Genomic DNA, 17090 nt, shown 5'->3' on the forward strand with positions numbered 1-17090 from the left:
TTATGACACTATTTTTGTATTACCATTGTTGAGAAAAGGTCATGTTTACACTGCCAGCCATTTCAAGATCTCAGAGATCAAGTATTTCTTCAAACTGTTGCCTCAGACTTACTTTGGCTAGAGAATTCTAAATTGTGGGTCCATCTAACGGCAACAACCCATACAACAATGAATAATAAAGCGTCTGAATAATACAATGCATTGTGGGCATTTAAATGATTTAAGAGTAAAAGTAATTTGACCAGAATAGTCTGTCATCTGTGTCTATTATAGGTTCCTGAGACCTCTGAACTACGCTCCATTTTGAACACCTGTAAAACTGGCACATTCATGGTTTCAGGTACTTCATTTAATTCTTTTTAGGGATTGGCTTCTCTTATTTTAAATCAACATTCTTCAATGTAATTTTGTTCAATACAACATGCATGCTAAGAAGAACAAAGAGCATGGTTCTGGTAAGGCCAGTGCACATTAAACAGGGTGGCACCAAACTGTTGCATATCGTTTTGAGACTGCATTTTTGCTGGGTCTGGGCAAAATTTAAATAATGGCAGCACAATTCACATAGTTTTGGGAATTCCACAATATGATAGCTATGAGAAATTTCTGAAATTATACCATGCCTTGTAATTACAACAAATGTGCCGTTCACTGTAAAATATACCACAAGCACACAGGAACTAAATGAGAGTGGCTGTTGTTCATGTTGCTTTTGTTTTTTTTCTCAATTGTGTAACACAAAATGCACTCTTGAGTCAAAATGTAACATGAGGATGCATGTTTGAAAGAGTTGTATGGCAAAGTTATAATGCACTGATAGGACTCACCTTAACGGCCTTTTCTGTCAATGCATTAAATGTCCACCATTCATCAGACATTTATAAATTTGGCAGTTGGGACAGCCACCAGGGCGATGGGGTCATGTACTTTGTCACCCTGGTGGAGGACAGCCCAGCCGCCAAAGTAGAAATCTGGCCCTTAGTTTTATGTTGTTTTGTGCAATATATTCCACATATAAATGCAAGCAAAGGTTGTTGGCTGCTTATCTTTAGCTTGACAATGATTTTGCTGATAAATAGTTGATCAAGTGGGCATGCATGTTAGAGGCACATGTAGGTCTGCTAACATGGTAGTTCTCTGTGTTGTGCGCTGCATTTTATTTTCATGCTTGTTTTTAACCAAACAAGTTTGCATTATGTTTTCATATAGGCATTAAAACATTACAATTTTCTACAGTGTCATGATTCTTATTGCATTTGAAGGTTTGTGAAAAGCTCATAGCTTCTACATCTAAGTCTATATAGTTTAATTTGTCATCACAATGGGTGCACTTACAGTTTCTCTAGAATATCACCCTCTCATATTTGCTATTTTCTCTTTTGAAGGTGGATTAACACATTTGTAGCCCCATATGGAGTCACTCTTGCTAGAGAAGCTTCATTTACATGCATTAACATCTGGTATGGGATGGGAATTTAAATCTAGTAGGGGGTGATAACACTGCTATATGAAGTGATTTATTCCAGTCACTTTTATTGTTTTACATATTAATCTCACAAATGCTATTATTTAGGTGCATTTCCAACAGAATCAGTGCTAACAGAACATAAAGATGACTAAGGGTGATCAGTAAAATAAATGACTACCATGGTTGATGATACAATCAGTTCAAGCAAAGGAACATTGTGGCAAATGCAACAAAAGGAAAAAATGTGGCTTTGATGTCACCGCTACAGAAGATCAGTGGGTGAATCTGTCTCTTATGTGTGGTGTGTCCCTCACTCACCAGGATGATGTCCAGTCAAGCGGCAGTCAGAGTTCATGATCCTTGCCCTTTTGTCTGATAATCTCCCCCCAGATGTCCTCTGTTGAGTGCACTACTTTCCAATGTTAGTAGTGAGTATTGGCTCTAAAATTTGAACTGCACACTATTCTACAATGTTTGATATGGAGAAAGTGCATGAACACCCCTTCCACTAGTTGTTGCCTTCTAGATTCAGATCCAAACACTATCTCATCACATAGTGATGCCATTAGGCTTTTGTCCAGTCCAATTTTTTTCTTCAGTTTTCCCATTGATGTACTGTATTGGACCATCATTTCACAGCAAAGGCCTGTGAGGATATACACGACAAAGCTATTGCCTTTTCTCTAACAACTGGACTAAGTCTTAATTCTGTTACCCAACTCCATACGTTTTGGTGTTGGGAAAAAACCCAGTAGGCATTGCTCTGTTGTGCATAGTTCAGTTTCCTCCAATGTTTTTGCTAATTTGTTGATAACCCTCTTTCAAAATTGATAAGGGGTCTGAACCACCGTAAGGGCTGATTATGATCTTGGTTGATGGAATACTCTGTGACCAATGTTACGGATTTTCTGTCTGACGACTTATGATTTCCATGGGATATAATAGAATCGTAATATGGTGGATGGGATATCTGTCATGTCTGTGATGGAGTAAGCCAGCCCGCCAACATCGTATTCAGGCCCTATGTGTTGAAACCCTGCTTATGTGAGTGGCACCAGAAGCAGCATATTATGTTAGCCCTGATCATCTTATTGATTTTCCTTGGAGTCAGAAAGATCATTACACCTATAGGGCAGGCTTTTTTGAGGTCTGGGTGGAAATATAATGCAAGTTGTAAAGTTGGCGAAATTCAGAAGTTCAGAGCTACACGTGTAATGTGGAGTTCCTGCTAATCCCTGTCATTCAATGATTGGTAGAATTATTTTTCCTTTGGGTCATGAAAGGCTTGTTATGGCACATGCAAAACTTGTTCTGGCATTTGCTGGTGAGTGTGATTGGATGTGCCAGCCACTAGCTAGAGCACACTCTCACACAGTTTTAGTCACCATGGAGCCTTCCAGCGCCATTTTCGTGATGCTGGCGAGTGCAAGTGGCCCTGACTGCTCTTGAAGCAGATTTTCTACTTGAGATGCAGCTAAATCTACTCAAGAAGACGTTCTCCAGTGAATATTGCACTCCAAGGGGCTGTTCAGGTTGTGTTTTTAGTGCAAGCAGCCTTTTACTTATTTTACTTTGTTTAACAGTAACTTCTGCATCCTGTTCAACAGGCTCCTCCCAGTGCTTTGTCCATCTCCTAGTCACTTTTCATTTGGATTTCGAGGTGGTAGGATCATACTCTCTGTCTGAAATTCCTGCTGCATATATGCCATTGGATTTTAAGGGCTGTGTTTTTGTGATATCACAAGTAAGATCAAAAACTTTTGCATAAGAGTATTGTTTGAAAGTGTGCATCCACCAGTATATATTTGTTTTTTTGTTTGATTTTTAAATTTGATTGTGGTTCTGGTGAGTGGCCTAGAGTTTCAGTAGGAGCCTAGTTATTTTTTGGCATTTCATTTTTTATCTTTTGTCAGGGAAAAAGGTTGCACAGTTAAGTACACTTTCTTCATGTTTGTTAAATTTGCATTATTGGGGGTGTGGCCAAGATGGTGGCGTGAGCGGACCGCCTGGGCCCTTCAAGCCACAATGCAGCCCCAGGCACCCTTTGGAGACGCCCCCCCAGCATCCGGGGGTCGCAGAGAGGCCCCGTGAGTGGAACTCGGGGCTCGGCGAGGTGTCTGGCGGCCCGACGGGAGCAGCTGGGCCGAGAGACGGTGCGGGCCTAGGCCGCGCTCGAGTGCCACGGGCGTGGCAGCCGGGAGCTGCGGCAGTGAGGGGCGGCAGAGCAGGTGGAAGCGGGCTGTGGGCCCATTCCGGGTCCGAGCGGAGCGTGGGCCCGGGGCAGTCAGCAGCAGCACTCGGGCCACGTAGGTACGGAGCCAGGGGAGGGGCCACACTTGGGAGTCAGCAGCACGTGGCATAGGTCGCCTGGTGCTGTGGTGATCTTCAGACCCCGAGAGGGCCCGTGGCAAGGCAGCATAAGGGGGCTGGAGCTCCTGTGGTCCCCGCAGTGCTAAGGGGAGAAGGCAGAGCTGTGGCTCGGCAAGACATTTCGGCCTGTGACGCGATGTACTTGGGCTGGTGATGGCCCGCTGGGCCCTGGTCATCGTGGGCTATCCCCCGGTGGGCCCGCAACCGGAAAAGCTGCAGAGTGCAGGCGCTGTTGGGGCTGCGGAGGTGAGGAAGGTTTGCTTCGCCTTGGCGGTGTTATGAGCCGGGGCCCGGACCGGGTGGCCCCAGTGAGTGGTGGTGACCCGGTGAGGGAGCCGGATAACTGAGCAGCGTGGGGAGCTTCGACAGGTGCAGGTTTTCCCCTCGACGACGGCTGCTGAGCACGACTCTGATGGCGTCCTCTAACCCGCAGAGAGACCAGTCAGCAAGCAGGCTGAGGGGGCTACCTTAGCGAGAGGGCCAGATGACTGGAACGACGTGGAGGAGGATGGAGGGGCCCCGGTCATGAAAGGTTTTCTCACCTCTTTATTTTACTCTCTCAGGATGGATCTGCAGGAGATGCGTAGAGACATTTCTCAGGAGATGCGGGATATGCGAGCGGACATTAAGTTGCTCGGGGAAAGGGTGTTGAGTATGGAAGAAAACAAGATCTCCCGGGGGAAGAGGTCGAACAATTGCAGCAAGAGGTCTTGCGTCTTCGTGAGCAGCAGAAGCTTCTGCAGATTGCGACAGAGGATTTAGAAAACCGCTCTAGAAGGCACAACATTCGGGTCCGGGGAGCCCTGGCCGGGGCGGAAGGGGGAGACATCAGAGAGTTTGTCACGGCACTGTTCCACTCCATCCTGGGTCCTGATGATTCAAAGGAGATCACATTGGACCGGGTCCACAGAGCAGGGCGGATCGGGGAAGCCAGTGAGCGCCCTCCGGATATCTTAGCATGCCTGCACAATTTTATGACTAAAGAAAGTATCCTGCAGAAAACACAAAATCTTTCTCAGGTTCAGTTTAGGAGGTATACGCTGCAGCTGTTCCAGGATCTTTTGCTGTGGACATTGCAGAGGTGGCGAGAACTTAAGCCCATCACAGAGCACCTTCGGGCGCACTCTACGCCCTACACCTGGGGTCACCCCTTTCGCCTTGTGTTCCGCTGGGGAGACCAGCTGAGCCAGGTGAAATCGTTGCAGGAAGCTCGTCGGATCCTGAGCCTGGAAGAGCGAGGTGACGAGCCGCGTGGAGAAGCTTCTTCCGATGACCACCCGCAATGGCGGCAGAAAGAGAAGAAGCGGAGGCAACGGAGGCTGTCCACGACTGAACAAGCGCTGGAGAGACAGTCTGAATTGAACAGCCTCGCGGCAGGGACAAGTGCCTAGACGCAGACCGTCCTTGAGGGTCGTTGCAGTGGTCTGGGGTCGTTTGAAAGTACTGATGAAGCTGCTGGAGTTGGGTCTGGGCGGCGGGGTCTTTGGGCACCGAATAACAACCTTGTGAGGTGTGGGCGACCCCTGTCTGGAACTTGCCTCTTTGTGGACGTTCGCTAGAGGACTTGTGTGAGTTAAATGTACACCTGTTGTGTACCTTTGTTTTATGTTGTTGTGCTTCCTCCAGAAACCCTGGGTGCCCGAGACATGATCGCTGCTCTTTTGTGGGTGAGTTCTCCCCCGGGTGGGATGCGGGGGCTGTCCCCGGATGGAGGCCTGTGGTTGACGAGCTTCATTCCCTCAAATACCCATGTCCTTTAAGTGTTTGAGCCTTAATGTTCGTGGGCTTAATAGTCCCGCCAAGAGGTTGGCAACCCTCTCTGCCCTTGAGCGATCCGAGAGCCATGTTTGTTTGCTACAAGAAACACACTTGCTGTCTACAGACACTTATCGTATGCGCTCAAGGTGGTTTCCCCAACAGTGTTGGTCTTCTGCACCTACGAAGCATGCTGGAGTGGCGATCTTGATCTCGAGGGCTTTTCCTGGGGAGGTAATTGCTAAGATACATGAGGTTAAAGGTAGTTTCCTGGCCATTAGAGTGCACATCGAGTCATTCCACTTCACAGTCGCTACATTATATGCCCCCAATGACCTGCAAGAATCATTAATGAGACAAGCTATATCCCCCATGCTCTCTATGCCAGACAGAGTTATACTTGTGGGGGGGTATTTTAATCTGGTCATGGACAATGACTTGGACCGCTCTGGAAAACGTTTTGGGCAGATGGGGGTGCTGACCCCGGAGGGCGACAGTGGCTGGTGGACTGTGACTTGGAGGACGTCTGGAGGAGGCCGCACCAGACTCTCCGGGACTATTCATTTTTTTCGCCGTCCTCTAAGACATATACACACATAGATTTTTTTCTGGCCTCCTCAGAGCTTAGTTCTTGAGTCAGGAAGAGCGCAATTGAACCCTGGGCCTTGATGGATCATGCCCCTATTACTTTGGTGGTCTGCCTTGATGGTGGGCAAGCTCGGGCCCCCAGTTGGCGTTTTAGGGACACTATGCTTCAGTCTCGGCCAGTGGAGGAAGCACTGCGACGAGCGATTCTTGACTATCTTAGTCACAATGACAATGGAAGGACTAGCTTAGAGACATTTTGGGAGGCGCTGAAAGCTGTTATCCGGGGGGAGGTGATATCTCTCTCGGCCAAGGATAATAAAGCTAGGAGAGAGATAAGAGCGGCCCTGGGGCAGAAAGTGTCTGCCTTAGAGCATTCTCACAAGCACACAGGTGCCCCCAGGGTGTGGAGGGAGTTGGAGAAGGCGCGCCATCAGCTGAAACGGCTTGATTGGGATCGGGCGGAGTATGCAGTTTCCAGGCTTAAACATAAATTCTACGTAGTGGGTAATCGCTGTGGGAAACTCCTTGGCCATAAATTGAGAGCCCAGCGATCGGCCAATGCGATAAGGATGGTGCGTTCCGCTGCTCAGGGGGAGGTACGGTCAGATCAGCAAATAGCTGAGGTGTTTGCTGATTTTTATAGAGAGTTGTATGCGGAGGACGTGGGGAGCGGCGCGGATCCTGCCTCTTATCTTGCAGATTGCCCTGCTCCGTGAGCAAGATGCAGCCTCCCTTGACCAGCCCATACGATTAGAGGAGGTGATTGCGGCGATTTCTCACCTTACGGTTGGGAGGTCGCCTGGCCCTGACGGTTTTACTGCACTTTTTTTATAAGACTTTTTGCTCTGAGTTGGCCCCGCTCTTGGTGTGGCTCTTTAACTCCTTCTTACTAACAGGATCCCTCACGCCTAGCATGTTAGAGGCTACCATCACGGTCATACCTAAGCCTGGGAAGAACCCGGAGGAATGTGGTTCGTCCTGGCCTATCTCACTCTTAAATATTGATGCCAAGTAATTTACGGGTATTCTAGGGCAGCGACTTAATCCCTATATGCCGGGACTCATTGACCCAGATCAGACGTGCTTCATTCCCCACCGACAGTGCGGGGACAACACAAAGCGGCTCCTACACTTAAGAGATAAAACTAATAGATCTCACAGGGAGGCGCTCCTCCTCTCCGTTGACGCAGAGAAAGCATTTGATCGGGTGCATTGGCCCTATCTTCTCCTGGTGCTGGAGCGCTTTGGGCTCGGACCAGCGTTTCGGACCTGGATTCAGTGTATTTATAGTGCACCTATGGCCGCAGTCCGTGTGAACAGGGCTCTGTTCCCTCGGTTTCCGATAAGGCGGGGGACGAGGCAGGGGTGTCTGCTCTCCCCACTTCTGTTTGCGCTTTAAATGGAGCCCCTTGCTCAGCTCCTCCGTGATGATACTCATATCTCTGGCGTCAAGTTTGGGGGAGACCACCACCTCATTAGTCTCTATGCTGACGATGTGATCCTCACCCTGGTGGATCCCATGGTCTCACTGCCAGCGCTCATGGAGGCCCTCAGCGCGTTTGGCTGTGTCTCTGGGTTTGAAGTGATTACACAGAAATCTCAAGTCTTGGGTTTGTCAATTCTACTAGCGCATGAAGAGGCCCTTCATATGGTCAACGTCCCACATGCCTTATTTGGGCATTGCCCTGGCAATGTTGGCGGCAAGAACGTCTAGCATGAACTATGCTTCCCTATCTCGGGAGATACTGGGGGACCCGGAGAAGTGGGGGAAACACGGACTCTCCTGGTTCGGCAGGGTTTCTGCGATCAATATGACAGTCTTGATGCGCATACTCTATGTGTTTCAGACGCTCCCTTTAACCCCGCTGCCGCGCACCATAGCGACACTCCAGTCAGCGATCTTGAAATTCGTGTGGGGGGGGAAGCCTGCTCGGATGCTGTGTCATGTCTTGTACTGTCCAACGGCAGAGGGGGGCCTAGCGGTTCCTTGTCTGCTGAGGTATTTTCAAGCCGCCGAGCTGCGCCACTTGCAGGAGTGGAGTCGACCGCTCACCGTGCACTGGTGTTTTATGGACCAGGCGGTGGCCGGGTTTCATATCTGGAAGGAGCCCTGGTTCCGGCGTAGGCATAGAGCGTCGGGACTTTATTCCTCTCCGGTTATGGGTGCGACGCTCCGGGAGTGGGATGCTGTGACGATGAAGCGGGTTTGACGACCTTTCCCTCCCCGATGTGTCCGATTTGAGGAAACCCCGACTTTGCCCTGGGTCTTCGGGTGGAGCGCTTTCAGCGCTGGTAAGAAAGGGGCTGCAAAAGAGTTGGCAGCATATTTGATGCAAATGGAGTAATGGCCTTTGACCAGACGAGGGAGACTTATGGGCTCACGGAAGTAGACAGGTTGGCGTATTACCAAGTCCGGCACTTGGCCCTCCAGCCGGCACTCAGGCCATTGGTAGCCAGACCGCTTACTCCGTTTGAGAAATGGCTGATGAGAAAGAAAGATGACAAATGGATGATTTCTGAATTGTACAAACTCCTACAGACAGAGACGCAGTCCGCTAAAACCAAGGGGCAGAGGAGATGGGAGGAAGAGTTGGGGAGGGAGCTAACAGAGGAGGAGTGGGAGAGTGTTCACTATAGAGCGCACCACACAGCCTATAACACGTCAGGGACAGAGACTGCCTACAAGCTCGCCACTTATTGGCATGCTTGGAACTCCGCTAAGTCTGACCTCTGCTGGAGGGGATGTGGCAGCACTGGCACACTTATACACCTACTATGGCATTGTCCTAAGTTAAACAGATACTGGAAAGGCATTCTTGATGATACAGACAGAGTGTTTCTGACAGAGATTCCTAGACTCCCGTCATATGTTATTCTGGGTTTACCAAAACCTCTTACCTTTCCACTTCGCTCACGGAGGGGACGGCAGATGGCTCTGGCCCTTAACGCAGCGTTACAGACGTATGAGCTCTTTGGGGTTCGGACAGGGTCCCGACTTACACCTCCTGGCTATATAAGCTCTGGTTCATCTTGGCAATGGAGAATCTAACACTGGTGTCTAGGCAGAGGGTGAGAGATGTAGGTGACATTTGGAGGCCGTTCATTCAGATCCTCTCCACGTAATTCAACGAATTAACTTGCCCTGCATATTTAAGGGTGTTGGGGCTGTTGGGGGATGCCTGAGGGGAGGAGGCTAAATGGTGCAGAGGAGGGGAAATGGGACCAGAGCCGCTCTTGTGGAACGAGAGATGGGGGGCAGAAAGAGAGGCACTGCTGGGGACTGCAAGGGGAAGCACAGTTTTGTGTTTTGTATTTTGTATTGTGTGTTGTGATTTATTCTTGAGTTTGTAATCTCCACGTAGACTGGCTGTTTTGACAACTGGGTTGTGGGCGCTAGCCTCCAAGAGACGAGCTGTGGAGATAAAGGAATGTGTTCCGTTATGTCTGTTGGCTTTCGGTACTGGCCCGTCTGTTAGCATGTGTGGCAGGTCCTCCTGCGAAACTTGCATGCCGGCCGACTCGGAGGTAGGCACAGAGTTCTATACTTGGAATGTCTATATTATATACCAATAAACAGATTTGATCCATAAATTTGCATTATTTATTTATATTACTATGTGGCCTAGTCTGCCCACAGGCTATCTTGCCAGTACTAGTCATAGGTACATCAAACAACTGTTTCTGTTGTATATGTTGTTTTAAAACATAATTTAGACAAGGGATGGATTGAATTAAAAAGGTGGAGTTTTTGTATTTCACGAAATTTTTCTGCAAAAAGTGCACACTGCTGTAACAATGGTAGTGTTTTTTTCATTGTTACCATGCCTATTTGTCTGACGTGTGTGTGTTTGCTAAAGGTCACCATTTGTCTGTTTGTTCTCCATGCCATGTTGCCGGGAGCCATTTCGTGTGATCATGGTCCATAGGCCTGCATGTTGGTTGACTATATGGCCGGTGCCCATTATGTGTAGCCGGCCAGTACGCTTTTGCCATAATCCTGTGTGTGTTCTTCGTTCTTTGTTGTCCATGCTTCCTTGCTTGTTGTTTTTTGACCATGTGACAAGCAGCCATTTTGTGTAGCTAGTCAGAGTGCTTTTGCTTTTTCAATAGGCCTGCATGTGTTACTGTTCTCTAAAGCCTCCTTGCTTCTTGTTGTTGAAGTTGCTTGACCATGTGCCTAGTAGCCATTTTGTGCAGCCTGATAGTGTACTTTTCCCATATTCCTGCATGTTTTCTTATTTGTTGTCTGTGCCTCTTTGCTTGTTGTTTGTCCATGTGGCTAATGGTCATTGTGTGTAGTCAGTCAGTGTGCTTTTGCTGCATATGTTCTTTGTTTTGGCCATGCCTCCTTGCTTGTTGTTGTTGGTTGACCATGTGGCTGACGTAAATCCTCTTTTTTAGCTTTCAAAGCCAGTTTCTAGGGAGATTGATAGGAGAGGTGTTAGAGTTGGCAGACATCATTGGTATGGTCTCCCCTAACATTTTGCCTCTACTTCCCAGGTTGTTCATGTGTGCTGTTTTGTTTGCTCTGGGCACTTTACCACTGCTGACCAGTGCTCAAATGTAAATGTTCCCTGTATAAATTAGATGTGAACATTGGCTTATCCATGATTGGCATATTTGATTTACTAGTAAGTCCCTAGTAAAGGGCTCTAGAAGTGCCCAGGGCCTGTAAATCAAATGCTACTAGTGGGCCTGCAGTACTGGTTGTGACACCCACAGAAGTAGCCCTGTAAACATGGCTCAGACCTGCCACTGCAGTGTCTGTGAGAGGAGTTTTAAACTGCCAATTCGACTTGGCATGTGTACCCACTTGCCAGGCCTAAACCTTCCCTTTTTATATATGTAAGGCAACCCTAGAGTAGGCCCTAGGTAGCCCCATGGGCAGGGTGCAGTGTATGTTAAAGGTGGGACATGTACTTATGTGTTCTAAATGTCCTGACAGTGAAATACTGCTAAATTCGTTTTTCACTGTTACAAGGCTTATCCCTCTCATAGGTTAACATGGGGGCTGCCTTTCAATATTGTTAAAGTGCAGATTCCCTTTTGGAGCAGACTGACATGTGGAGTTTGGGGTCTCTGAACTCACAATTTAAAAATACATCTTTTAGTGAAGTTGGATTTTAGATTGTTTGTTTGGAAATGCCACTTTTAGACAGTAGGCATTTTCTTCCTTAACCCATTCTGTGACTCTGCTTATTTGTGGATTCCCTGTCTGGGTCAGTTTGACAGTTGGGCTGTTTGCACCTCTCCTCAGTGACGCAAAGGGAGCTAAGGTGTAGCCTGCATTTACTGATGGGCCATCTGGGCTGAGGGGTGGGGAAGAGTGGTCACTTACACCTGAAAGGGCTGTGCCTGCCCTCTCACAATGCAATCTCCAACCCTCTGGTGTGTGTCTGGGGAGTGGCCTGGCCAAGGCAGAATTTTGAAAACAACAGAGACTTCTCTTTGAAGTAGGCCTACTTCAAAGGCAGAAAGTGGTATAAGAAGAGCACCCAAAACCCCTGAAAATCAGATTACTTCTGGAACCAAAAGGAACCTCTGCCAAGGAGATGAGCTGGAGAAGCTGGAGGAGGAATACTGCCCCTTTGCCTGTGACTGTGCTTTGTTGGGTTGGCCTGCAGTAGCTGCTTCTGCATGAGAGAGGACAAAGACTGACTTTTGTGTGACTTCCAACTGGTGAAGAATCTCCAAGGGCTTGACCTGAGCTTGCCTCCTGTTGTTGAAGTCTCAGGGACAGCAAAGACTTCTCTCTGCCAGCAATTGGGATTTCTGCTGAGAGTAATGCCTGCCGAGTGGTGCCCTAACCTGTCTCTGAGCCCTTGAAAGGTGCAGCTGGTGGAAAAGGACAGAAATCCACGCAAAGACTACCGTGCAGGGAAACTTTTGACGCACCACCCGCCTCGCAGCTGAAAAACAACGCGCTGCCAGCCTCACGACTCACATTGACGCTCCACCTGCATCGCGGCTGAAAGATCGACACAACGCGGCTGGAGAAACAACGCACAACTTCTGCTGGGGCTACTGTTAATGACACAAGCTCCCCCGCAGCAAGGTTTCTTGACACCGTGCTACTGGATTTCATCGCAACTTTGCTGGCTGTGGAAAATCAACACAAAGCCTGCCCGGAACCGAGGTGCCCGTCTGGATCGAGGCATCGCTCTCTTGCGGGAGAGAAGAAATGACGCACACCGACCCGACTGGAGGAGGAACAAACCATGCTCTCGCTTGCGAATGAGAAATCGACGCATGGCTGGCCATTTCCGACGCACACTCACACATGTGGCTTTATTTTAATGCTACCCAGGTACTTTTGTACACTAACAACATTCTCACTGTTTTTTAAAGGATTTAAGACTCTTAGGGCCAGATGTAGGAAGCCGTTTGCATGGTGCAAACTGTGAAAATCGCAGTTTGCGCCATGCAAACGGCCTAACGCGATGCACATTCACAAATTGCGAGTCGGTACCGACTCGCAATTTGTGAATGCGACTCGCAAATAGGAAGGGGTGTTCCCTTCCTATTTGCGACTCGCATCGCAATTCAGAATTGCTTTGTGACCGCGAATGCGGTCGCAAAGCAACTCGCAGTTACCACCAGTGTCACACTGGTGGTAACTCATTCGCAAAAGGGAAGGGGTCCCTAGGGGACCCCTTCCCCTTTGCAAATGTTGCCCAGAATGTTTTTTCAGAGCAGGCAGTGGCCCAGTGGACCACTGCCTACACTGAAAAAACGAAACCAAATGGTTTTGGGTTTTTTTCATTTTGCAACTCGTTTTCCTTTAAGGAAAACGGGCTGCAAAATGGAAAAAAAAAACTGCTTTATTTAAAAAGCAGTCACAGACATGGAGGTCTGCTGACTTCAGCAGGCCACCATCCCTCTGAGTGCAGGGACTCACTATGGGGTCGCAAAATGCGACCCACCTCATTAATATTGATGAGGTGGGTCTTTGCGACACCATAGCGAGTCGCAGACGGTGTCTGAGACACCGTTCTGCATCTGAGATTACGACTCGGAAATTGCAATTTCCGACTCGCAATCTCATAGTTTGCTACATGTGGCCCTTATTCTTTTTCAAATTCATAACTTGACTTCAGTATGTTGTTTTTTTATCATTTTGGTCTTGTTTTGTTTAGATGAACATTACCTATTTTTCTAAACCTGTGTTGTGTAATTTTGTAGTGTTTTCACTGAGCTACTGTGTGTGTTGGTACAAATACTTTACACATTGCTTTTGAAGTTAAGCCTGCCTGCTCATGCCAAGCTATCACGGGGTGAACGGGGGTTAACTGAGGGTGATTCTCCTTTACCCTCACTAGAGTGAGGGTCCTTGCTTGACAGGGTGTAACCTGACTGCCAACCAAAGACCCCATTTCTTTCAAGTGTGCTATTCCTTTTTTTTTTGTTCAGTGTTTTACTTTTCTCTGATATCAGTTTACTATGCTTGAGGATCATTGCACAATATATATGAACAGTGTTTAACACGGCATTCATTTTTTTCCATTTTTCACATTGCCTCCCAAATCCCAATGGGCTCCTCATAGCCCCTTCATACACCAGCAAATAATTAATGTATTTATTTTTTATTCATTTTTTCACCTTTTTTAATCTTTTTGGGAAAAAATATTTTTGATCAAATAATATTTCAGATTTTTTAATTTTTAAAAGTTTGTTTTTAAATCTTGTCTCTATTCACCTTCCACACACCAGTATTCATTTTTTAAGGATTGTCATTAATCATTTCCTCTTGGACCCCCTGCCCTCCATGGGCCCACAGCTGCACACACACCAGTATTCATTTTTAAGGATTATTTGACTTTGAAATGGAATTACTAACCACATTGAATTATATTGTCTGCACTATGAATAATTAAAACTGCAAAAATGGCACATTTTACTCAATTGTTTTCTTGCTTATTTGCTTTTAGGTGCACAAGAGACATCACCCACAGAGTACTGCCAGACAGATGACTGGCACAAAGTGACATGACCACAACATGTGAGTCCTCCAGTCTCTTCGGCTTGTGCAGCTAAGTGCCACTGCCAACTGACTGAGCTTGAAGATGGCCCCAAAGAGAGGTGCTGCCAAGAAAGTGCCAGTGAGGAGGAGAAGAAACAGATTTCTACCACTGGAGTGCCTCCCCAAACCTTCTTCAGGAAACAAATGCCTCTTGCACCATACTCTGGCCAGCAAGCTTGGAGTAGCACTCCCACTTCAACTGCACCACCTCAACCTAAGCCCAAAGCCATGCCTCTCAGCAAGGCAGCCAATGCAATCATGGCGACGAGCAGTAGGTCTGAACTGGAGTTGTCGCATTCAAAAACTAGTGCACAATCGTAGCAGGAAACCCAGCAAAGTGGAAAACAGGAGCCACAGCCAGCAATAGTAGACCTTCCTGAAGTAGGAGAACAAGAGGTTGAGTTTCCTGCTAAGCAAGATGTACATCTTCTTGAACCATTGGCTTCTCAATCACCAGCAACAAAAAGAAAACATACTCCACTATCTTCTCCAAGTCCCCTTCTGAAGATCTGGACATGGATTGGACTCCGGTTGAGTCTGAGACCCGCCATACAAGACAAGGGAAAAGGAAAGTTCCTGAAAGCTTTACAGTTATGGAAGAGGATGAAGTGAACAAGCCAGTTACTGTTATGGAAGCTTGCTCAGAAGACACCTACATTACCCTCCTATTCAACCTGCTCTGAGGTATGTGGCACTGGTACCACAGCCACTACCACCACCATCTTTCAGATTTGTTAGGCCCCCATTGAGACCTGTATCCATCACTACCTCAGTCGAAGTACGGACTGCAGAGAGGCAATCGTTGACACACCCACCTACCTCCAGTTCTTCGGGATTGGCAGTGGCAGCAGTGACACAGTAAAAAAGTTCCCCACACCAGTTGGGACTTCTTTATGATTAGCAAACAGGAGGATAACATTGTAATATGCTCCATTTACCACATGAGTGTTCGTCAAGATAAGCCTGGTTCACACTATGGGACTGGAAGACAAACAACCCATATAAAATATTTAATTGAGCAATCCAGTGGGTGAAGTACCTTAAAAAACTGCTGCAGGTGGTGCTGAAAGAAGGGAATCATCTTCAATCACGGTGCAACTGGGAGGTGAAAGTGATGAGAAAGAAGAGAGTGACAACTTTACACAAAGCAGCCCTGTCCCCAGCAATGTGCTAGTATCACCCACCTCAGCACAAGAGTCAGATGGAGAAACCACAGCATACAGTGACTGTCCCAAAACGCAAATTGAGTCTACCACCTCCTATTTCTCTCCAGAGGTCAGCTGCATTAGTGGCACCTGAAAGGAAAAAAATCCAGTATACTATTATGGGTGTGTTTAGGCAGGCAGGACCCAAGAACGCAACCACCCAATGAGACATTTATACAATGAGAAGCTGGCTAAATTGTTAGCCCTGGACCCCCTCCTCTTTTCCTTTGTGGAAGGAGTGGGATTTTTAAAATTTGTGGCAGCCATCTGCCCGAAAAGGAAGGTTCTCAGCCGAACCTATTTTGTCAGAGTTGCTACTCCAGCGCTCTATCATGATATGCTGCAATTGATTGGACAAGCTTTGCATCAGAGTGCTGTTCACACTATCCATCTGACGACAGACATGTGGACCAGTTGTCAAGCAACTGCTTGCGTGTGTAACACTGCACACTGGATCTCTTTTGTGGGGGTTAGACAACAACTATCTACAGGTCTCAGCAATGAAGAAACTTTCAAGGGCATTCAGCAGCATGCAGCAGTAGCCATGTTTGCCCTGGAGAAACCATATACAGCTGTAAACATCTTGGAAGACTTTAACAGCAAGGTATCTGAATAGTAGCGACACAGAAGTCTCAGAATTGTATTTGTTGGCATTGATAATGGCAGTAATATAATTAAGGCCATGGCAGATGGTGATTATTTCAGGGTCCTGTGTTTGGTGCATCGCATTGATTGTGCAGGACTTTCTCGAAAAAGGAGAGTAGACAGCAACATACTGACCACCTGCAGAAGAAGCTGCACTCATTTCAGCCATTCTTTTAAACTACAGAAGTAGTTAAGGATCATTCAGCGTGTTAATAGAGTAACAATAAAATCCCTCATACAGACGGTATTAAAATGTTGGAGCTCAACTTATTACATGTTGCATCGTCTGTTTTAGCAGTGCAAACCGATCAATGACTATGTCATTCACAGAGAAGGGGATGCAATTGAGAATAGACGCATGACCATGGGGGTAGACCAATGAGACGTAGTCAAATGCTTGACACAGATGCTACTTCTATTTGAGATTTGCACATGGGAAGTTAGCAAAGGAGAATAGTACCACTGTTGCATCTGCTGCAGGAACAGTTGAAAAGGGTGTTGCAAAGGTTCACTGGTGTGAACAGAGAAGTGCATGAGTTGGTGGAACCCTTAATCCTTTGCTCGGCTGTTAATCCAAAGCTGCAAAGAGATATTGTGCCATCCAAAGAGTATATCGGTGCCACAATACTTGAGCCACAGAAAAAATACTGTCTACTTTTATTACTTTTACAGAATAGAATGTTTCACTGCACAAGATTGTTGAGTCCAGTGTAGAGGCAAAGGCAAGAGAGGTTGAGCAAGTGGCAGCATCAATGACCATTCAGATGATGTTGCAGGAGTATCTGCATGACCCAACAGAGGTATATGTGGATCAAAACCCATTGGTATATCGGTATAGGAAGATGTGCCAATGGTCAGTGCTCAGCAGGCTGGCAATAAAGTATCTGGCTTATTCTATAGCCAGTATGTCTGCTGAGCCTGTGTTCAGTGCAGCTGGTGCCGTTGTTACAGTGAGAAGGACCAGTTTCTCACCTCAAAACCTGGAGAGATTGACCATGATCAAAGTGGACCAACATTTCATCTCACCCGATTACACCAT

This window comes from Pleurodeles waltl, chromosome 8 (assembly GCF_031143425.1).
Source record: "Pleurodeles waltl isolate 20211129_DDA chromosome 8, aPleWal1.hap1.20221129, whole genome shotgun sequence".
Classification (NCBI taxonomy): domain Eukaryota; kingdom Metazoa; phylum Chordata; class Amphibia; order Caudata; family Salamandridae; genus Pleurodeles; species Pleurodeles waltl.